This window comes from Musca domestica, unplaced genomic scaffold (assembly GCF_030504385.1).
Source record: "Musca domestica strain aabys unplaced genomic scaffold, Musca_domestica.polishedcontigs.V.1.1 10, whole genome shotgun sequence".
NCBI classification, from domain to species: domain Eukaryota; kingdom Metazoa; phylum Arthropoda; class Insecta; order Diptera; family Muscidae; genus Musca; species Musca domestica.
Window position 1 is genome coordinate 12,217,325 of NW_026712115.1, and position 24,322 is coordinate 12,241,646.

At 33.7% G+C, this 24,322-nt stretch overlaps 1 protein-coding gene across 4 annotated transcripts in view; it reads left to right on the forward strand.

Moving 5' to 3' along the window:
* The window catches only part of LOC101890869 (zwei Ig domain protein zig-8), a 358,699-nt gene that overhangs the window by 90,017 nt on the left and 244,360 nt on the right, over window positions 1-24,322 (forward strand). For all 4 annotated transcript variants that reach the window (XM_059126655.1, XM_059126641.1, XM_059126633.1 and 1 more), the window contains exon 3: window positions 20,295-20,312. The gene's annotated coding sequence lies outside the window, so the exon portion shown is untranslated. The remainder of the gene's footprint in view (window positions 1-20,294; window positions 20,313-24,322) is intronic.

The window sequence follows — 24,322 nt, forward strand, 5'->3', positions numbered from 1 at the left end:
GGGAAAACACTTTAATGTAATTGAGTTTATTTCCATGCCCCACAGCCCTTCTTAGCACTTTGGAGCTTGCCAAAACAGAACGTGGCTGAAGTTAAAGCAATTTGTCTGATCTTAGTTTTGGACGTTCATTTATTTCTTATTTAGTTATTTTTTTAACGCTTTCTTTTCCCTCTCGCTTGGCCTCTCCTTCGCTTGGCTTCTTTTATCACAAAACAATTTATTTACCAACAAAAACAACTATGGTAGTGAAAATAAAGTGACAAAATTCCACACATACTCATTCACACCGTGTGTGGCCTTCTTCTTGCCCTTCTTATGCCCTCTTTCGCAAAGTTTCCGACAATTTTTACACTGAATTACTACAACAAGTGATAGGCCGACCATTTGCAATGGCGTCCAGACTCGAGGGTGTCTGTCTCAGGCCATGAATGAGGTGTAAACATGTTGAGGGCAATCATTAATTTCAATTTCAAGTGCTTCATCCCGTCATTTGGCCTATGGACAAAGTAGCTGAAGGGCCTAGCTACCAACCAGACTGTCTCTGTGAGCCAGAAACACTCGGTTCTATTCTGGGAAACAATACATCAATGTATCTACTGCGTTCGTACATCTGTACTCATGTATGGATGTGTGTTTCGAAATTGTCGAACTTTTGCATTGACATTGGGCATCTGTGATGTCTTGTAGGACTGTATTTAGTATGCAGGGGAGTATTGTCATTAACAATTGTATGTATATATGATTGAGAGTGACACAACCTTAATGTCTAAAGTAAAGGGCCTGGAAGATTTTGAAAGAGCTTTCATGAAATAAAGGAGCCTACTTATGTTTAATTGTTTTAATAAAAAAACATATCTTTATTCTAACCTTTATAAAAATTATAAGCAAACTGAACACATAGCAAAATGGGGAATTTGCGGAAAAATGCTGATTTGTAGAATCCACTGCTATTTATGGCATTTCATTCATTGAAAACCCAGGCCGTCCATAAGGGTTTTTTGAAAAAAAAAAATCGGAACAATTCAGATACTCTTCGAGTAAAAATGAGAATAAAAATGTTGATGCCGATATTATCCAACTGGAATATGATCTATATTTGGATATAAATTTTACTAAATTTGGTACGAGATACTCGGACTATGTTATGGACCCTAGAGCCATTTTTGTGATTTATGATTTTGTTAAAATTCTGACCATTTATGGGGGACAAGTTAACCCATATATTCCACTTTCACACTTGAACTGATATTGGAACAGTTTTTTAAAGTTAGGATTATTCGAAAGAGTAACTCTTCGTGGTGGAGGAGCCAGAAGGAGAGGACCGATCAGCATCAGCAAACTAGATTCAATACTGAACAATGCTAGCGCAACTGAAATATTGCGACTTCCGTGTAGAGGTATTGTACTTATTAATGGACACCGTTAGTTTTATTTGAAACTAGCTGGCCCGGTCCGCGTTGCCGGCCCGTAGTTTTTGTCTATTATGCATATTTGTCAAAGCATAATTATTCACAGATATGACTGATATAAGCGTTCGCGTACTGGTCGATTTAAAGTGTTTTAAAATACATGTACACATATTTAAGCCGTGGGCTTCAATATTTAAACCGTGGGCTTCAAAGGTGTGGATGTGCTATACAAATCTATTAAAAAGTATATATCAATCTTATCCCCATGTAAGGGATCAAATTAATTTTTAGTGTGGTAAAAATCGTAGCAAAATTTTGCAGTCAAATGAGCAGTAATTTGGAATTTGCTGTATTTTGTACATGTCCATTAGAGTTCTTATAAGTCTCCCTAACCATGTCGGTCTGTTTGTCCGCTAAAAGGTGGACTTGAGGGGGTACTATTATATGGAAAAAATTCAAATTTTTGCATATTTTCAACAAAGCATGTCTAACTGAAAAAAATTTTGCGTGATTTAAATGAGTAAAAATAGTTTTATCCACCATATTTTTCATCGTAGTATAATTCAATGACGATTCAACAAATATTCGGTCCCGTGCTATTTTCATACATTTGTAATTTTTTCATGTTTCCACAATTTATTTCATATAGATGTATATCCCAAATCTACGTTTCCAACCAATATTCTCTTGGGAGTTACAAATTCAATAGAATACAAATTTTTTTTCTGACCACACATTATATGTGAAAGTGGACTTGGGGATACTCCAATGTGGGGACTTTACTTAAATAAATTCCCATGTGACAATTATCTGTATGATGGTTCCCTAACCCCTTAGAGACAAGGATGCCAAATAAGGGCCAAACAATGAAAAAAGTGCCCAAGACCTCAAAAATAACTTAAATCGTATGATGGTTATATAAATATGAAATCGGGATGTACCCTTATCGTGAGTTATGATCGATATCATGACCTGCAAAAGTGATTTAAGGTATCTTGTATTTTTTTGAAGAAATTCTGGAAGGATAGAAATCCTTTTCTTACTAAAAGTCTCATTCGCTCTACTATTTCCACCCTTTATATTTGGTATTTTACTGATTGTACTCCCAAAGAATTTTGCATTTTGAGCTCTCATTGGACGGATTATTGTCACATGAAAGAAGTAGGTCCACGCTTTGAAATGAGCTCCATTAGGCTTTTTCTGTCATTTTTGGTTATTTAAATGTGTTCGCATCTTCCATCTAAACCACGATGTCGGCCCTGTAATTGAAAGGTAGATGTCAGTTAACATCGTATTTCGCACTTATTTCATTTTTTTGGTGAAAAATTGTATAGTGAAAAATTATTCTTTATTTTGTTCACAAAAAATCCACTGAATTCAATATGATAATACAAATTGAAAAAAAAAATGACAAAAGAAGAATAACAAATTGGAAAAATCTTCAACTTGTTCGCTGATTTATTACAGCAAATGTTTAAAGACCCTTACTATTATTTTAAAATTCGATTCCACTGAAAATTTTTTCGATTTTTCCCGATTTGAGATTTTTTGCAATGAGATCTGTTTTTCGTGATTTTTTAGCGATTTTGAAAAAGTAATTATCTTTTAATTAATAATTATCTTTAATTTGGTGTGACCGCGTTAAATTATTTCGATATCATCTATTCCGTTTCGCCACCACATAATTCGGTACTACACTTCCATGTAACCCGCCATCAATTTAAGTTCTCAAGAAACCAAGTCAATTAAATAAATTGGTATTAATATTCGAATTCAAAAATAAAATATAAAAAACACTACAAATGTACATTCGAAAAAAGTAAATCAAAATAGAAAAAAATGCAAAATAAAACATTACTACTGTACATTTGAAAAGTCAAAATGAAAATGTTAATATATCACATTTTTACGCGGAGACAACTCCGAATTCGTGTGAAACTTTAAAATCAGTCCAGCGGTTCTTAAGTTATAAGCGTAGTAACTAACACAACTTACATTTATATATGTAGATATTCAGAAACGGAATATCCGTATATCCAGAGTAAGGGTCTAAAACTTTTTGATACCAAGAAAAATTTAAAAAGAACATCTGTCAAAATTCAGGTCAACTACACCGTTTCATTTTTAATTCGAGATTATCAACTACAATTTGATTTTTTCCATATCTAATTAGAATTATTTTGAATAATTTCTATTCCAATAGTATATTTTACTAATTTTACAATTTTTTCACTGAACACCATTTCTGTACACGAAAATCGAGAAAAACTTACATGCAAAATGAAGAAATCGCACAAAACATAGCGATCTTTCCTTCTTATCTTTCTTTTAAATTTGTCATTTTTACTAGTGTTGATGAAAACTTCAATTTCACCAACCCACTACAAACATCACCAACCATTAATGGCAACAACACCATCTTCTTCATCATCAACCATCATTATCATCAAAAAAACACATAAAACTACACAAAATCATCCAAATCAATATACTACATCATCGTATTTATATTAATAAATGTTATTTTCTTAAAATATTATTAGTTTTGTATTTAATGATATTTTTTATTATACTTTTCCTATAAATTTTCTTTATATATATTTTTTTTTTAATTTTCTTTTTATTTAATTTTATTTTATTTCAATTTATTTGCACTACTTTCATATAATTAGTTATTTACATATTTTTATATTTAATTATAAAAACATCAATGTACGTATGCTAATTATCACGAGTGTAGCCAAAAAATGCCTTTTGTTTGGTGACCACTCATTTGCCTATTCCCTTTTCTTCTATTTAACAACAACAACACATCGATCACGGATCAGTTGTGTTGTTATGATGGTCGCTTTGATGCTTGCTTGTGCGTCGCGACCCCCTCGCCTACATGCTTTGTTATTCTTATTGCTTAATAACAATGGGAATGCAGAATAGAAGTAGGCAAATGAGTTGGTACACAACCAACTGCACATACATGCATACATATTTATGTGTGACCGATGTATGCCTAAGCCTTTCTTGTTACAAATAAATATGTAAAAGAAATGAGAATTAGCATGATTGGCTTAGGTAGTCATTGACACCATGCAAATATGCAAAAGGAGATAAATGCATATAAATGCAAACAGCTGTTGCATATTATATACATTTTTCGTTTGGTTTTTTTGGTTTGGCTACCAAACAATGTAGTTAAAGTTGACTCGCTCTCTTTTAATTGGACAGCCGAGCGATCAACAGCTAAGTACTTTTGCTATCAAAACTATTGTAACCTTTACAAAAATACTTTCTCAAAATAATAAATAAATTCTGTGCAACCCCTGTTTAATAGAAAAGAAAATTACTTTGTTTTCTTTTTTTTTACTTTACTTTATTAAACAGTGGGAAAAACTCAACATTTTATTGGTGCCGAAACCCGGGAATTTCATCGGTGTTAGAAGTTCAGTGCTTTTTAATAATATAGTGTGCCAGTGAAGTTTCCAATAATTGAAAAATTAAAAAAAAATATTTGAAAAATAAATAAAAAAAAAATTAAATTCAAATTAGACAGTTGTTGTGTTTTATTAAAAGTGAAAACTCTGTTAACAAAAACTGATTATTCCGAAAAAAAATTGAGCTAACAAAAAGTACAAAAATTATTAAAAATTGCCTGCGAAAATTAAAAAAAAAATAATATATTGTTCTTTTTAACAGAACTTGTGAAATTTAACTTTTTTCTTGATTCTTAATAAAGAAAATTGATTTTTTCTTTTTGTACTTTTTGGGAGCTATTAAAACACAACAACAAATCGCCATTTTCTCGAACAACAAACTGCATTTTGAAACTTCAAATTTAACTAAAATTTTCTTGCGTTTTTATTAAAATTTTATTAAATTTAAATTTTTATTAAATTCTTTCGTGGTCTAAAAGAAAAATATTTCAATTATTGGAAATTTTCAGTACAATTTGTGCAGTGTAATCTAACCTAAAAAGTGTTTTCGGTGTCAAAGGTGTGTGCGAGGGTATTCAAATCATAACCATGAGTGACCTTTCCAATTTAATAAAAGAACAGAGGGATTTATTCGATTTATTATCGAAATATCAAGCCCGTTTCGAGGCAAAAGATCCCTCTGAAAAGACTCATGGTTATGGAAATGCATTAACTCAAAGAGTTGATGACATTTTTAATCGATTTGAATCGCAACACGAAACGATTATACAACTTGTGCGAGACTCTTCTTTAAATGCCAGTGATGTGCCATATTTAAATGATGATGTGTATTTTGATTTTTCCGAAAAATATCTAATCTTCAAAGGAAAAATCATAGACTCATTATCAGACTACTCTATTTCGCAATCACCAATGGCAAGCACATTTGTTGCAAATCATAATCGTACTGACACCTTAGCTTCTGATTCTAAACTTCCTAAAATTTCACTGCCAAAATTCTCTGGTGATTATATGGAATGGATTCCATTCCGTGATATATATTTCTCTCTCGTTCATTTAAATAATTCTTTGAATAAAATTCAAAAATTTTACTACCTTCGCAGTACATTGGCTGGTGAAGCAGCTAATTTAATCAAAAATATTTCTGCCACTGAGGCAAATTATGACTCTGCATGGAAGATTTTAGAATCAAGATACCATAACAAGCGAATGCTTGTGGGTAACTTAATTTCTAAACTTTTCAATATTCCAAAATCTGATGGTGGGTTTCAATCTGTCAAAACTTTACTAGATTCTGCTCGAGAGTGTATTGCATCCTTACAAAATTTGGATGTTAATACAGACACTTGGGATCCACTTTTAATACACCTTCTAGTTCAAAAACTAGATATTCAATCTCGTCGAGATTGGGAACAATCTCTAAAATCTTCTACAGAATTACCTCAACTTTCTGAATTATTTTCATTCTTAGAAAGAACTTTTAGGACTCTTGAGTCCTTAACTGATGAATTCCCATCAACTTCAAAATCTTTTCCTAAACAAAACTTCACTAAAATTAGCAAAAGTTACAATAATTCTTCTCCTAAAATCAAGAAAACTTTCACTCATACTGGAAAGTTTTCAAAATCAAACTCAGCTGTTTGTGCATTTTGTGAGAAGAATCATTCTCTCTCAAAGTGTTTTAAATTTCTCGCCTTAACATTGATCGCAAAAAATAAATTTCTTGCAGATAAAAATATCTGTCGCAATTGTTTTGTATCCGGTCACGATGCAAACAATTGCAAATCTTTCTTTCGATGCATAACATGCAAACAACCTCATCATACAGTGCTTCATTCAGATGAACCTGTCACTCAAACTAAAAATCTAAATCTGTCCAATCAAGTCACTTCTCATAGTGCACAATCTTTTAATTCTGTTCTACTTTACACAATTAGACTTTGCATTATCACAAAACGTGGTAAATTCACTATACGTGCTCTACTAGACCCTGGATCTCAGGGAAGTCTAATTTCAGAATCAACAGTTCAACTTTTAGGTCTTGAAAAAACCAGATCACATTGTAAAGTGATTGGTATAGGAAATGGTGGTGAAAATTTATCTAAATTTTCGGTGAATCTTGACTTGTTCACACGAAAACAAGAGTTAGTACTTTCATGTACAGCTCTTGTACTTTCTTCTCTCTCTTCTTATACACCAAATCCTTCATCTAAACATATTTCTTTGCCTAATATTGAATTTGAAAACTTAGCTGACCCTTATTACTACAAATCTGACCCAATAGACTTAATTCTAGGATCAGATATCTGTTCTAAAATCAAAATTCCTACAGAGTCATTCATTCATAATGATCTTTTCTTCCAAAATACAACTTTTGGATGGGTATTTTCTGGACCCACTGAATCTATCTCCACAAATAGAATCCATATTCACAATGTGAACTTGGAAAATATTCTAAAATCCTTTTGGGAACAAGAGGAAGTTATTTCTAAAAGAAAACTTACCAGTGAAGAACTGGAATGTGAGAAATACTTCCAAACTACTACAAATCGAACCGAAAATGGTCGATATATGGTAAATTTACCATTTAAATCTTTACTAAAATCAAATTCTTATCCTATACTTAACAATAATGTCACTAATGCCTTTAGGCGTCTTAAACAAATTGAAATTTCTTTCACTAAAAGACCCAGTTTTAGTGACACATACAAAGCTTTTATGCAAGAGTATGAATCCTTAGGACACATGACTAAAATAGGGACTTATCCTACTGACGTTCGTCCAAATTCCTATTTTCTGCCTCATCATGGCGTTTTTAAAGAAAGTAGTTCTACTACAAAATTGAGAGTTGTTTTTGATGGCAGTAGCCATCTAGCTGATTATAAATCTCTCAACGAAGAACTTTCTCCTGGACCCCCTCTGCAAAATGATCTTCCTGGTATTATGACCAAATGGCGAAGACACAAAATAGCCTTCAGTGCAGACATTGAGAAAATGTTTCGCCAAATATTAGTCTGTCCAAATCACAGAAAATACCAACAAATTCTATGGCGCAACAGCCAATTTGAAGACATTTCAATTTATGAACTAAATACTGTAACTTATGGTACAACTTCAGCTCCTTATCTTGCAATTCGTATCCTGCAACAAATAGCAGAGGACTACAAACAAATATTCCCAAAAGCTGGTCAAGTTTTAGTTCAAGACTCCTACGTTGACGACATAATTTCTGGTGCAGACACTTTAGAATCTGCAAATCAATTGTTCAAGAGTCTATGTGCTCTTTTAGAAAAAGCTGGTTGTAATCTTCGTAAATGGAGAACTAATTCAAAAGAATTTCTTTCTCAAATACCAGAAGAGCATAGAGAAACTTCTGTTACACAAAGTTTTGACCATGACAATATAGTAAAAACTCTTGGCATTCAGTGGAATACAGAAACTGACTCCTTTTCTTTCAAAGTTAATCTCGAAGAAAAACCTTATTTTTCAAAACGAGAAATTCTGTCTGAATCTGCCAGACTTTATGACCCATTAGGTTGGCTAACACCAACAACAGTTGTAGCCAAATCAATATTTAAACAGCTTTGGGAACATGGCGTCGATTGGGATGAAAAAATACCCAAACAATTAGAGTCTCAATGGCTAAACCATAGATCTTCTTTGCCAATATTTTCTAAATTATCCATTCCAAGATGGATTGAATGGTTACCAAATTGTGAGACGCAACTGCATTGTTTTTCTGACGCATCAACTACTGCCTACGCTGCTGTCGTTTATGCACGCGTTATAACCCCTAATGGCATATTTGTCAATATTTTACAAGCCAAATCTAAAGTGTCACCCATAAAAACAGTCTCTATACCAAGACTAGAACTGTGCGCTGCGACTCTTGGCGTAAAATTGACTCAAACAGTCAAAGATTCACTTAGTGATCTAAATGTCCAAAATATATATTACTGGAGTGATAGCTCCACTGTACTTAGTTGGATTCGTAAATCCCCATCTAATTGGACAGTTTATGTCGCCAATAGAGTCGCTGATATTCAACGCTTAAGCAATCCTATACAATGGAAATATGTTCCAACTTCACTAAATCCTGCTGACTGCGCATCTAGGGGAATTCTGGCTGAAGAATTAATTGAAAAACATTCATGGTGGTTTGGACCCCAATTTCTTTACGAATCAGAACAATGTTGGCCAGAAATTCTCCCAAATTTACATACCTCTGAAGAGGAACGAAAATCTAAAATCTCAACAAATTTGTCCACTGAGAAAATATACCCAGAACTATTTTCAAAATACTCAAAATTACAAACTTTAGTAAGAGTCGTTGCATATTGTTTGAGATTTCTTGAAAATTGCAGAAATCCAAAATATAAAAACTTAAAACCCTTGACTCTTGCAGAATTCAACAAATCTTTATTTGTTCTGGCTAAAATTTCCCAAAAGGTTGACTTTCCTGAGGAAATTTCTAAACTTGCCACAAAACGAGACATTAAAACAAGTCCCATTCTAAAACTAATGCCGTTTCTAGATGAAAATGGGATTCTTCGTGTAGGTGGACGCCTTCAAAATTCAAACTTTCCTTATGACGTCAAACATCCAATTATCTTGTCAAAACACAATCCTTTGTCTCAACTTTTAATTTCTGACGCACATGAAAAAACTTTACATGGCGGTGTTACATTAACTATGTCTTTTGTAGCCCGCAAATTTTGGATTGTATCTGGAAATCAACTTGCAAAACGCATAATTCATAAATGTATAAAATGCTTCCGATACAATGCCAAAACTGCTCAGCAAATAATGGGCAATTTACCAAAAGTGCGATTAACAATTTCTAGACCCTTTAAACACAGTGGCGTCGACTATGCAGGACCCATTTCTATCAAAAATTCTAATCTCAGGTCTTCTTCTACAACTAAAGGCTACATATGCTTATTTGTATGCATGGTTACAAAAGCCATACACTTAGAGGCGGTCTCTAATCTTACAACAAATGCTTTTCTTGCTGCCTTTAAACGTTTCACTTCTAGAAGAGGCATTTGTACTGATCTTTATTCTGACTGTGGTACAAATTTTGTTGGTGCATCCAAAGAACTAAAAGTTTTGCATAACAAAAATAAAAATTCTATTCCTGAAGATCTTATTCACTCTTTAAGCCAAAATTCAACTACTTGGCACTTTATCCCACCAGCTTCGCCCAACTTTGGTGGCCTTTGGGAAGCAGGTGTAAAATCTGTTAAATATCATTTGAAAAGAATCACAAATGATAGAAATCTTACCTTCGAAGAATTAACTACACTATTATGCCAAATTGAAAGTTGCTTGAATTCTAGGCCACTTTGTCCTCTCTCTAATGACCCTTTAGATTTTGATGCGCTTACTCCAGCGCATTTTCTTATAGGTGAGCCTACCAATTGCTTACAAGAAGAAACGCTTTTGGATTCTAATATCAATAACCTAACCCGTTGGAAAATTATTGAAAAACTTAAGCAGCATTTTTGGAAAAGATGGCAAAATGAATACATAAATCGCCTCCAAGCTCGCCCAAAATGGATTAAAACTTCCATGGATGCTAAAATCGGAGATTTGGTACTTGTCACTGATGAAAGATGTGGACCTGGACAATGGATACTTGGCCGTATTGAAAATACGCATCCAGGACCTGATGGACATACAAGGGTGGTATCTGTTCTTATGAAAAACAAACTTGTAAAACGACCAATTTCTAAAATCTGTTTACTTCCAGATAATTCACCTCATTCTGACCCTGATATGGACAATCCAAAAACTCTACTTTGAACTTTACATGGATATGGTTCTGTTGGATGTATGGTTGCTATTATGATGGCTACACTAACACGCTGTGAGTCGGAGCATAGCGGAGGTTACTACCTCGACTAAAATTCTCCCATCGGTAGTTCATCATAGCAGAGTAACCCGCATTCAAGAACATTCGTCCTTCAGGGGGGAGAATGTTGATGAAAACTTCAATTTCACCAACCCACTACAAACATCACCAACCATTAATGGCAACAACACCATCTTCTTCATCATCAACCATCATTATCATCAAAAAAACACATAAAACTACACAAAATCATCCAAATCAATATACTACATCATCGTATTTATATTAATAAATGTTATTTTCTTAAAATATTATTAGTTTTGTATTTAATGATATTTTTTATTATACTTTTCCTATAAATTTTCTTTATATATATTTTTTCTATAATTTTCTTTTTATTTAATTTTATTTTATTTCAATTTATTTGCACTACTTTCATATAATTAGTTATTTACATATTTTTTATATTTAATTATAAAAACATCAATGTACGTATGCTAATTATCACGAGTGTAGCCAAAAAATGCCTTTTGTTTGGTGACCACTCATTTGCCTATTCCCTTTTCTTCTATTTAACAACAACAACACATCGATCACGGATCAGTTGTGTTGTTATGATGGTCGCTTTGATGCTTGCTTGTGCGTCGCGACCCCATCGCCTACATGCTTTGTTATTCTTATTGCTTAATAACAATGGGAATGCAGAATAGAAGTAGGCAAATGAGTTGGTACACAACCAACTGCACATACATGCATACATATTTATGTGTGACCGATGTATGCCTATGCCTTTCTTGTTACAAATAAATATGTAAAAGAAATGAGAATTAGCATGATTGGCTTAGGTAGTCATTGACACCATGCAAATATGCAAAAGGAGATAAATGCATATAAATGCAAACAGCTGTTGCATATTATATACATTTTTCGTTTGGTTATTTTTTTGGCTACCAAACAATGTAGTTAAAGTTGACTCGCTCTCTTTTAATTGGACAGCCGAGCGATCAACAGCTAAGTACTTTTGCTATCAAAACTATTGTAACCTTTACAAAAATACTTTCTCAAAATAATAAATAAATTCTGTGCAACCCCTGTTTAATAGAAAAGAAAATTACTTTGTTTTCTTTTTTTTTACTTTACTTTATTAAACAGTGGGAAAAACTCAACAACTAGTTTTACAGATCTCACTGAGCTAATGTAACATTTCCCTCTTTTATTAGTTTTACAAAAGTACGGAGACGCAGTAATAATTTCTAGTTCAAAAGGCTTAGGTGATTTCGATTTTTAATGAATTTTCAATCGATATGTAACGAAAATTTGAAAACTTCAAATTCCATATTATAAACCATTTCGTAGGTAAAATGGTCTAATCAACTGTAACGGAGAAGTATATGGGGGTTTTACAACAGCGTAGACATATATACAAAAATCTCTGTAATAAGATGCAATCTTTTGCAAATTCCAAAGCCCAAATTATAAACAATGCCTTCAACAATGTGGTTAAACTCGTCGAAATAAGAAATATCTGGAGTCATTGTTATATAGGGGCTACACCATTTTCAATACCAAAAATTCTACGGTCCAACACCACATTTGTCCATGTCCTTTATTCTGGATGGGCATAGCTAAATCGACATAACTGTTTAATTTAGAATTGCATTAAATATTGCTTTGTATTGACCCCTGGTTTGATCCTTAATTATTCGTTAAAATGTACGCGCTACGGTTTATTGCAACCTTGTGCTAGCGCCTTTGACATTTTAACGAGTAATTAGTTGTCACTTGTTTTGCCGCCTCCTTTAGACATCAAGTAGTATTTCGCTGTCTTTCGGACATACAACACCCGCAATATCGTTTGCAAGCACATATCGTTGTGCATAGAAGGGCATATTGTTGCCAAAGGTAATATCGTTAGCAATGAACTAAACTAGCAATAAATACTTGTATATATTAAGAAAAACTCTTGTGTTTTATTTCTTTTTATATTTCCCCCCTACGGTCCACTGCTCGACGCATTCGGCGTCGTTTTACTCCCACCGGCAGAGCCCCTCTGAGCTAAACATAACATTTTATGCAAATCATATGCAAGGTCTAAAATACTGATTTTAGAAAGTAATAAATTGAATGGTAAATTTGATACACCCTCCATAATATGGTAAGAAAAGCATACAAAATCAAGTCTAAAGTCTAAACCAGCTTAAGAAAACTGTGCGACACAATATGCATTCAATAGAAACAAGCGTAGAATTTAAAAGTTGACAAAAAATATCAGTCATGACAAACAAATTAGAGTGAGGAAGTTACGCAATTTTCGGGTGAAGTTTAGTTTTAAAAATTTTAGGTATATACAGGGTGAGACGAAAAAAACTGCAACCAATTTCAGATTACTGTCATTTCTAAAGCACTCGTCCGACAGCTGTTAAAATCATTCCAGTGACAGCTCATTATATTGTTTACAAGCGTACACAAGCATTTTGGTGAAACATTTTCAGGAAAAAGTTATGATGGAATTCAAGCGTGATAGTGTGATTTCTATATATTTAGCTGGAAAATCACAAGTGGCAATAGTTAGAGCACTCCAGCATTTAAATGTGAATAAATCTTTTGTGTCTCGTACCATCACTCGTTACCGTGATACTGGAAGCGTAGCCCGACGTCAAGGAAGTGGACGGAAGAAAACAGCAACATCAGCAGAATGGTCAAAACTCGCGTCGCAGTGGTCGAAAAATGGCTCGTGAGCTGAATATATCGCAATATTCCATTCGGCAAATATTGAAAAAAGTGCAAGAACTAACACCGAATTTGGTTTTCTCAGATGAGAAAACATTCGTTGTCCAGCAGTTTGTAAATAAAAAAAATTATAATGTTTACTTGCCAAAGAGGTCAGCTAAAAAAAGTGCACTTTCGGTTGGCCACCAGAAATCAAGCGCCGATAATGGTGATGGTGTGGTCCGCCATAACAGCCGATGGTCGCTCTCCGTTCGTATTTATCGACCGTGGCATTAGAATAAATACCGAAAATTATCGCGAAAATATTCTGGAGGGTGTATTAAAGACTTGGACACGCATTCATTTTGGCCGACCATGGACATTCCAACAGGACTCAGCACCATCGCACTCAGTACGCGCCACCCAAGAATGGTTACACATTGAAGTTCCTGGCTTCATTTCCAGTGCACAATGGCCACCAAAATCTCCGGATACCAACCCTTTGGACTATTGTGTCTGCAGTATTTTGGAAAGCAAAGTTGGCACTAAAAAATACCAAAGTGTCGATCACCAAGCGCTTCGCCGGGAATGGGCCAAAATACCGCAGCGCAACATTCGGGCAGCGTGTGACAATTTCATTAGCCGTTTGAAGGCCATAATTCGTGCCAAAGGTGACCAATTCGAACAAATCTAAACTAATTCTAAAATTTGATGCTATTTCCGAAATTTTTAGCTTTCATTCAATAAAATTTAAGAAAATGTAAAAATTATGGCGTTTGACTTTGTTTCAGTTTTTTCTTATCTCACCCTGTAGTGTCTTTAACAATATTACCCGCAAAGATCCGGTTAATATGTTCATATTTTTTTGAGCCTTTTTCTTCAAAATTTTTCATTAAGATGTGAAAAATATTTTACGAATATCGTTATAAAATTTTACTATAGATCTGAGAATACAATAAAACTCCAAACCCACCTAAAATTCGGAAATCGGTAAAAATATACAAAACGCAATACAAAACTTTTTGGGATTCAGCTCTGCTTTCGTAATCTATCAAGTTTTTCTTTAATTTTGAAAAAAAAAATTAATTTTGTCGCAAAGAGTTATTGGATCTTGTAAGTAGTTACTGATGGAATTTTTAGCATATATTTGTCCTCCGTTTCCCATTTTTTATATTTTACTAGACTAGACTATTTTATTGCAGACTTAATTAATTATTCGTCTGCAAGTCTCCTACATAATATTTAATCATTTGTTAGGTCTTAATTTGATTACTCATACTACGATTGCGGTATGATTTCATGATTGATTAATAATTATGATTGTGATGACAGTAATATTTAATTTGAAATTCTAGTTGGAACGTTATATAATTTCAAGAGCAAACGATGTATCGCATGTTAAAAAGCCTACTTAAATTGTGCAAAAATGGTGTTTCCTGCTAAAAAAAGAAAACAAAATTTTTAACTTACTACTGGATTTTCATTTTTTATGCCAGTCGAACAGAATTGAAATTTAATCTCAGCACTTCATTGGTATGTAGAAAACGTAGTTGCAAAAAGTGCCTTTGGCAAGAAAAGCACTACCGAAAAGCATGAGAGGCCGTACGGCATATGCAGCTGTTATACCAACCACACTGACTGCAAACTGATATCACGCTCTAATCCAGATATGACAGCCTGTCTGCGCGTGTATGTGTCAGAGTGTGGGACTGGCTGGCAATCATGAATCTCAAAATCCAGTGACGGCAATATGTATGTAAATATGAGGACTCGCTAAAGTCTACGATATTTAGAATATGTTACATACATGTGCGAAGCGATGGGCACGAGAGTATCCTGAGAATCTGCAAGAATTTATACTGTAGCGGATATTAGGATGGAATTGAGAATTTTTACTAGGATTTGTATTAGGATGGCTACTGTACAAAATACTTTGTGCATACTTTTGAGCGCGGGCGAGGCGCTGGGTAAATTTAACAATTAAAAATCTTGAGCGGTACCGCATACGATAATGTCTGTTAGATTAAGTTATATTAGTTTTTGTAGTACTTAAGAAAAATATTTTTTAAATAAAAACTAGAAACGAAACTACATCCAAAGAATAGGGTCGTTATTTCCCTTCTCGCCTTTATACATTTGGTCCTTCGAGCCGGATAGAGAATTTCATCTACACCCAAACGAGACGGGTGTTCTTTCCATCTCATCTCGACATTTGGTCCAATCGAGCCGGATAGAGAATCGAAGCATAAGGTTGTCTTCCTTTCTCGCCTTTCTACATTTGGTCCAGTCGGGACGAAAAGAGAATCAAACCTACATCCAAAGAAATAGGTTGTCCATATCCAAAGACCCCGAATCAGTATTAATTTAAAATGAATCCTGCTAATCTAGATTTAATGAACTAATGGTGCTTCCCTCAATGCATTTGTAGCCTTGCAATAGTTCTCATACTCTACACAACCCGGTAAGATACCTACGGACATCCAACTGACATTTATTCCGAGTTAATTCACATTTCTTGAATCACTCTATGGTAGGTGGATTTACTTATGCATTGTGATACGTATGTATGTACAGACGTGTGCGAAAAAGTGCATAGCTATGGGATATGTCTGCATTGTATTCCATTCGAATTTGTGCTTTGAGGCATTTCAATTCTTTGCTTGTTTTTGTCAAACTTCCGCTTTGTGTCGCAAGGATTTGGCTTCGATTTTGTGGAAATTTTTGATGCAACATACAATTGTTCGAAAATGAAATGCCGAACACTTGCAAATCACTTAAAGCACAGTTTTAGCTACTTCTTTCATACGGAGCAATTTTTGGCAGATTTCAAGTTTTATTTTGTAAAAATGTGAACCGCCAAACTTGTTTCAATCGATTTTTAGTCGTTGCTTTCAGCTTAACGAACAAACTTTTAACTACGCAATCATGTATTTTGAATGCGGCTATAGTTTACAGTTACGTCGCACTGTAAGAGAAAAGTTCTTAGTTTTGACACAACAACCCAATTTACAATGAAAGCGAAAATATTTTATATAATCGCTATTGCGAGTTGGAATGCCAAATAATAAAATGCCATTGAATACTTCTTAACGATGAGAGAATTAAAAAAAATGGTAATATTTTATTAAAAGTTAAGAAAAAGGAAAATAAGTTGATAGCATTGGTATTGACGTAGAGTGTGTTCACTGCAAAACATGTAGAGGGAGATGTGAAACAAATATAAAACTATGTGCCTTGTTTATATTTTTTTTTCTGTCTTGAATAAGAATCATTATCAATGGGAAAGAAAAATGTACAACATAAACAATTTAAGTTGGAATATAGCAAAAATAACTGACTTATCTATTAAAAATGGTCTTTTTTAAAATTGAGTCAATTGTATTGATGATGTACATTGATACAAACGGACAGACTTTTTTTTGTATTCCTGTGGTTATAGCTCAAACCGAATCATTGATCATTGAATACACATTTTTGTTGTATAACAGTTTGAGTCTCTATAACCCGTACCACTACTTTTCCGACACAGAGCGATTTGTATTCTAACACGCTTTAACTGAGATAAAAAAAAAAAAACATTAGTTCGAGGCTATGTTTTTTTCAAAATCGGATTTGATGATCTAAAATTTCACGTGGAAAACGAAAGCGAAACAAGCTCATCAACGACAAACAGAACACTTCTCTATTTCATATTTAGTCATTCATAAATTAGCTAAGGTTATAAGTATTCAAAATGTTTTATCTCTTTTGATACAATTTATGACCCACATCGATACAGATGTATTACAATATGAAAAGATTCAACCAAATCGGATACTCCCTTCGTGAGTTGTTGTATTCACTAACCAATCAGACAGATAGTTTCGTTCAAAGACTATAAGGCACATTTTGGCTGTATCAAATGATATTCGTCTGAAGGTACAAAAATATGGCTCGGTTAGTGTGCCTCTACCTATTGTATACATTGTTGTTGCAAAATAGTTAGGATTAATCCCATTATTGTTGTTTTTAAAAAACAACGTTTGTTTATTAGTGTAGAACGATGGTAATGTTTAACAGGGGGTAAGGAAGGGAATACCTAGGTTTCGGAAAGAGCCACCAATCCTCATCAGTTCCCTTGCTTTTTGTCTGGGATATTCTCCACAGAAATTATTTTAAAATAACTCCTATGACAAAAAATTTATAATTCATGCTGGAAGGTCTTTTGTTTATTCTACAATTAAATAATGGGAACATAAATGGAATATCCCGTTTTTTTTAAGATGATCGAGTGTCACATTCATATGATTTAAAATTTGGGTTTTCAAGAAATTTAATATAGCTTTATTTTCCACAACAATACATATAAAAACATACAGCATTTACACATTAAAAACACATGGAAAATTGAATTTTTTTATTTTGGTATTGTACTGTAAGTTTTTAAATGTGATTGTTTTGTACAATGAAAACAAGTAAAAGAGGTGTAAGTTTGGTCTGACCGATCTTTGAATACCCTCCACAATTTAGAACGAATTTGATATAAAAAAAAATCTGTTAAAATCTTAGAACTACCGAATGTAGCCGTATTATTAGGATCCATACGTCGTCGTGGACGTACATGGGCAACTACTGTCATAAGCCATTACAATATTCAAATGCGAAACTTCAAATAAAAATTCGGTGAATAATGTAGCTAAAATCATCAAAATACCGAATATAGGGAGGTACCGTTATATTGGGGCTATACGAAGACGTGAACCTGCACCGACAATTTTCTGTCATAGGCTGTAGTATCCAGTACGAACTTCAAATACCAAATTTGAAACAATTTCGGTAGATAATGTCGCTAAATTCATGAAAATACCGAATTTCGGGAGGTACCTTTATATGGGGGTTATACGAAGACGGGGACCTGCACAGACAATTTTCTATTTTAGGCCGTAGCATTCAATACGGACTTCAAACACCAAATTGGAAACAATATCTGAGAATAATGACGCTAAAATCATCAAAACACCGAATATCGGGAGCCGTGGACCTGCACAGACAATTTTCCATCTTAGACTGTAGTATCCATTATAAACTTCAAACATCTAATTTGAAGCAATTCTGGTAAATAATGTCGCTTAAATCACCATAATAGCGATAAAGGGATATGGGGGCCATACCAAAACGTGGTCCTACATGACCAAACACACACATTTGAGTAAAATTTTATCAACCTACTTAATTTTGTTCGGAAGCGAGAGTGATTTCCACACACGGACAAATCGGCATAGAATTGTATGCTAATCAAGAATATTTATACTTTGTGGGGTCTAAAATGTACATTTCGAGGTGTTACAAACGGAATGACAAACTTAATATACCCTCCATACTATGGTGGAGGGTATAACAAGGGAAAAGGTCAATTTGTATCTAATATATATGACTACTATGATAACACAATTCTAGATGACCTGAGATTTGTTTAATTTCGATTGCGTAAAAATATCAATTTTATCTTTTTACAATATTATAAAATGTGTGAAAAATACATAGAATTTATTTATTACATATTTATAGTCAGCCTGTTTTCATCCTCACATGTCATGCTCGACCTAGTAAAACGATAACATAAATACAATAAAAAAACAACAAATTCCATGTAAGCATACCTTAAAAATAAGTTCACAACATCGAATCGTAAAGTATTACCCATTTTATGAGATTTGGTTATGCTAGGCCACAATATTCTAAGTGCGGTTGGCCATATTTCTATTAGAAGCATAAAATGGCTGCTAACAAAACAAAACGAACATTCCGTCGATATAATAATAAAACTCAAACGAAGTATTAAAATAAACAAAAAATGCTGATGTGTCTTTTATGGGCTGCCCAACCCCTTCATCTAAAACATCAACTAAACAACGAAAAAGGAATGATATCCCGACCAAATACGAAGAATAGCAGGATTCGAAAGCTTTATTATTTTCAAACTAAGAAATCATAAAATTGATGTTTTCAACGAAAGGAAGAACCCTTTTTTATTCATTGATTTAAGTAGGCATTGGGATTTTACGGTCCTGCTGTTCCCACAACCCACTCCGTGTCTGTCCAAATGGCAAACAAATTCAATTACCGTGCCAGGCAATGACAGCGGCGCACCAGAGCGTAATTGTGGAAATGCGATAGATAAAATACGTAACGGTTGTTGTATGCAATTACCATTGATTTGGAAACGCAATGAGCATCCACAATAACCACTTGACGACGGCGTTTCAACGATAATTGGACCCCTTGTCCTACTTATTACCCGTCGTTCCTTTTCAATATTGATTTCTTCAATAAATTATCATGTTCGCTGCTAAAGTACCAACCAACCCTATGATATTCACTTTTACCTTTTGCTCTATTTTGCACAACAAGCACCATCAATCACCACAGATCGCTATTCTCCGAGTGCCTGGATTCTGTGAATTATGTTTCGTTGTTGTGTTCATTGGCTCAAATAAATCCACTTAGAATTGGTAAGCAAACATTGACCGCAAATAGGCTGAACACTTCAAACGATTTGAAGCGATTCTTCGTAAAACTTCAATAGCCTTGAGACAAAAATGCCCATTCTTCTCTAGTCCGCACAATGGATGTGTAAGTGTTGGTGTTAATCTTTTTAGGCTATTATAGCACAGTTAATAAGAAAAGTTTACTTACGTTGAATGGTGTATATATATATATATATATATATATATATTATTTGGAATAACCATACTCATCATTTTATTTAGATGAAATACTACTACTACTACTACTTATATCAAAAATAATAATATCAATTATTTAATTAATATAAATTATAATATTTTATGTTGTTCTAATAATTACAATATTTGTTAAAAGAATGTGATAAATGCATATTTTATTTTGTTTCAGATCTCATCATTATTGTGGGTATGTATCAATTTCGAAAATCAAGAGCCTTAACTATGTCTCTGAATGCTGCTAAAAACTTAGACTGCTTTCTTGAATAATCACTTCAAAATATAAAATATAATAAGTTCCTCGATTCTTCCTATGTATTTATCAGATTAGAACATTCGGTATTATGGATGTGGATTAAAGGTTGTTATGTTATTCTTACTTTTCCCATGTCCTTTTTCGCCACCGGTTCTAGAACCCATTATGACCTACAAATAAAGACAAAGACAAATCTGTAAAAAAAATGTGGCAAAAATCATCATAAGGCGGTTATACCTAAACGTGGACCGATACATATCATTTTCAATACCAACCATCCTAGACACGATACAAATTGTTCTGCTAAATGTTGAATATACTCTCCTTTTCGATGTGGAGGGTATAAAAATAAACGACATGTGTATCGATGTTTTTAAAGCTTATATCGAAAACTAACCCAAATGGTCCCCTTTTCCTAATCTGTTGATATTTTCGAATTAAGATTTCTTGGCAACAGGGCATTCAATATTATTGATAATAATACGAAGATTATTTTGGTAGGAAGTTTTAAAATCATGATGCCTTTTGAAGTCCTTTTATTAAAATATGAAAAATGGAATCTTGGAAGGTCAGAATATTATAAAAATAATTTTTTATAAAATTCTACTATTACAGGTACCGAAAGTCTTTAAGGGGTTCGATCTACAAACCGAGTACTATTAAATCCACTTGAAAATTTTAGCTGTTAGTGAATTCGAAAAAGTGCTAAATTGTCGAATATACAAAAACGTTTTTATAAACCCTGAATTGATGACAAATTTTTAATGGAACATGTTAAGTATACATTTATGTTGTTCATGGACTTACATTAAATTTTGATGTAGAATATTTCTTCCTGTGATACTTTGCCCAAAGGATGAAGTTTTAAGGAAAAATTTGGCTTAGAATGGAAATATTGATGTAAGGGAAAAACATTTAGGTGGCTATAGTAAAAATTGATGAAAAATAATTTTTACTTCGATGTCATCTCTTTTAAATGACATTTTACATAAGATCGCCTGAAGTATGCCTTCAATTACAAAATGAGTTCTTAATTTTTATAACTCTGTACTGTTTCCTTTGTTCTGATGGTTTTGAAAAAAAGAAATTAATGTTCAACAAAGAATAAAACTTCCGAAAAAATAATAATATTATTTTAACAATTTCATGCATTCCAAAGATTTATTATGAGATAGAAAAGATTCCAATTAAAATTTATAAGAAACAACATTGGCTTCGCCGACAGGTATATACAGGGTGAAATAAAAAAAAACTGCAGCAATGACAAAGGCCATAATTATTACATTTTTTTTTTAAATTTTATTGAATTACAGCAAAAAAATGTCGGAAATAGCATCAAATTTTAGAATAAGTTTAGATTTGTTCGAATTGGTCACCTTTGGCTGGAATTATGGATGAAGCCCATTTCACATTGAATGGGACCGTAAATAAGCAAAATTGCCGTTTTTACGCCACTGAAAATCCTCAGGAGATTCAAGAGGTGCCTCTTCATGACGAAAAAGTCACAGTTTGGTGCGGCGTTAGTGCGAAAACGGTCATTGGGCCGTTTTTCTTCCAAAATGAAAATGGCCATGCTGTTACCATCAATCAGGAGCGTTATCGCGACATGATGACCAATTTTGTGATGCCAATTATTCGTCGAAAGCGTATGAGGCAGTTCTGGTTTCAACAAGACGGCGCTCCACCACACACAAGTCGCATAACGATATTCGCGATATTCGGCATTTATTCTGATGCCACGGCGCTTGAGTTCTGGTGGCCAACCGAAGGTGTATGTTTTCAGCTGACCTCTTTGGCAAGTAAACATGATAATTTTGTTTGTTTACAAACTGCTACACAACGAATGTTTTCTCATCGGAGTAAACCAAATTCGACAGTTCACCACTTTCGGTCAAGATTTAGCTCATTTTAGTCTATTTTCTTTCTGTTGCGGTGTAAGTTCTTGCACTTTTTGGAATTTCAATGGCTTTACCCCGAGCTCATTTTCTAATATTTGCCGCAGGGAATATTCCTCGAGCCAGTTTTCGACCACTACGACGCGGGTTTCGATCAAGTCGCTTCTTAATTTTTGGAACCATTTCTGCTGATGTTGATGTTATCTTATGTCCACTTCCTTGATGTTGGGCTACGCTACCAGTATCACGGTAACGAGCGATGGTACGAGACACAAAAGATTTATTCACATTTAAATGCTGGGGTGCTCCACTTGTGGTTTTCCAGCCAAAATAAAGAAATCACACTATTACGCTTGAATTTCATCATGAAAATTCTCACCAAAATGCCAATTTTGTACACTTGTAAACAATATAATGAGCTGTCACTGGAATAATTTTAAGCAGCTGTCGGACGAGTGGCTAGAAATGGCAGCAGCCTGAAGTTTCAAGTTTTTTTTTTCATCTCACCCTGTATACTACCATTGTACAGAACAGCAGAACATATTCCTTTATTGACACCTTTTGTATTGCAGTCCAAAATCCAAGAAAACGGCTAACTTTTGTGAAACCTCTGCGCTTAAGAAGAGAAAGCTGTCTATCACAGTGTTAGGACTTGTAATAAATATGTGTTCATCATGAATGACGAACATATAATACCGTTCGTCCTTTTCTTTCCTAAGGATTTAAAAATTACTACTTACTACAGGCCAATGTTCATGAAAACAGAAAACATAAAACGATTAAAGCCACCAATTGTTTCACTTCAAAGAAGTCATTTGTCTTTTAGCACCACCATAACTTTATAATCCCCCATTTACGACGGCATAACATCAGCATGTGTTATGTCTTACTTTACAACAATTGACGTTATGTTAATTGAATTCATTAAAAGTTTTGTTGTGAACATATTTTACAATATCCTCTGATTTAAGCAAATGTGCAACAAACGTCTGTAGAACTGTTTTGTTGGCAGTTACCTGTTGTCGTGCTATGCGTTTCTCATATTGTTCCCGACTACGCTTTTGTGTGTGGGTGTGTGTTTGTGCGCGTGTGTTTACTAGAGGGTGTGCCAGACAGACGAAAGAGGAGTAAGTCATGTTTGTGAACGTTAAACTTTGTAATGAGATGTTAATAAAATGTTAATGTTTATTATGTGTTTAATGTGGCAAATACAACAATACCAAGTCAACCAACATGTCCTTGCCAAATACAACCAGAATATGTCTGTATGTGTATGTAATATATAATTATTGTAATTATTATTGTTTGATAATTTAAATACGGTTCAAAAAGTTCGCACTGGCGCAAAAGTTATTTGTTATTTACTTAATTAACCCATGGGCGTGATCAGTTACGTGAAAGAAATTATCTATTACAAGGACACTTACATTGGCTCAAATTAACCCGCTGGGAGGTCAAAAGTTGTTACAAAACAAAATTTATAAAAAAAAAAACAATGGGCAAATTAAATTGTGTACATGTTTAGTCAGACGGCACCGGAGATATTACATCCTACCCAGCCCCCCGTATCACATTCATGGAGGTGCGTTGAAATTTTTTGCAAGATAGTTTTCTTAACATCGCGACATTATGAAAAATTTAGCTAAATCTTAAACAAGAGATTTGTAATGTAGATGGTTTCTCTTAATTGGTTCACAGAACCACATTTTAAGTCCAAAAATTGTTTTGTTCCCTTACTGGTTTAATGATAAAACTAGCAAAAGAGTAATTTGCCAAAATCAATTTCAGAGAATTTTTCTACCCAAAATGTGTGAAAACGTAAAATTGTCATTTATTATTCAATATTTCATTTTGAAATTTGAAAAGGCGGACCGGCTAAGTGATATCCTACATCACTTTAATACATTGGAAAGGGTTAAAATACGCTTTGGACGATTCTGTCGTTCTGATAGGTATTAAGAACAATTTCACGCAAATGTTGTGGTCCATTTTATATGCCTAAAAATATCCATAGAGCTTTAAAATTTACTCAATAGTTTGGATTGTGCC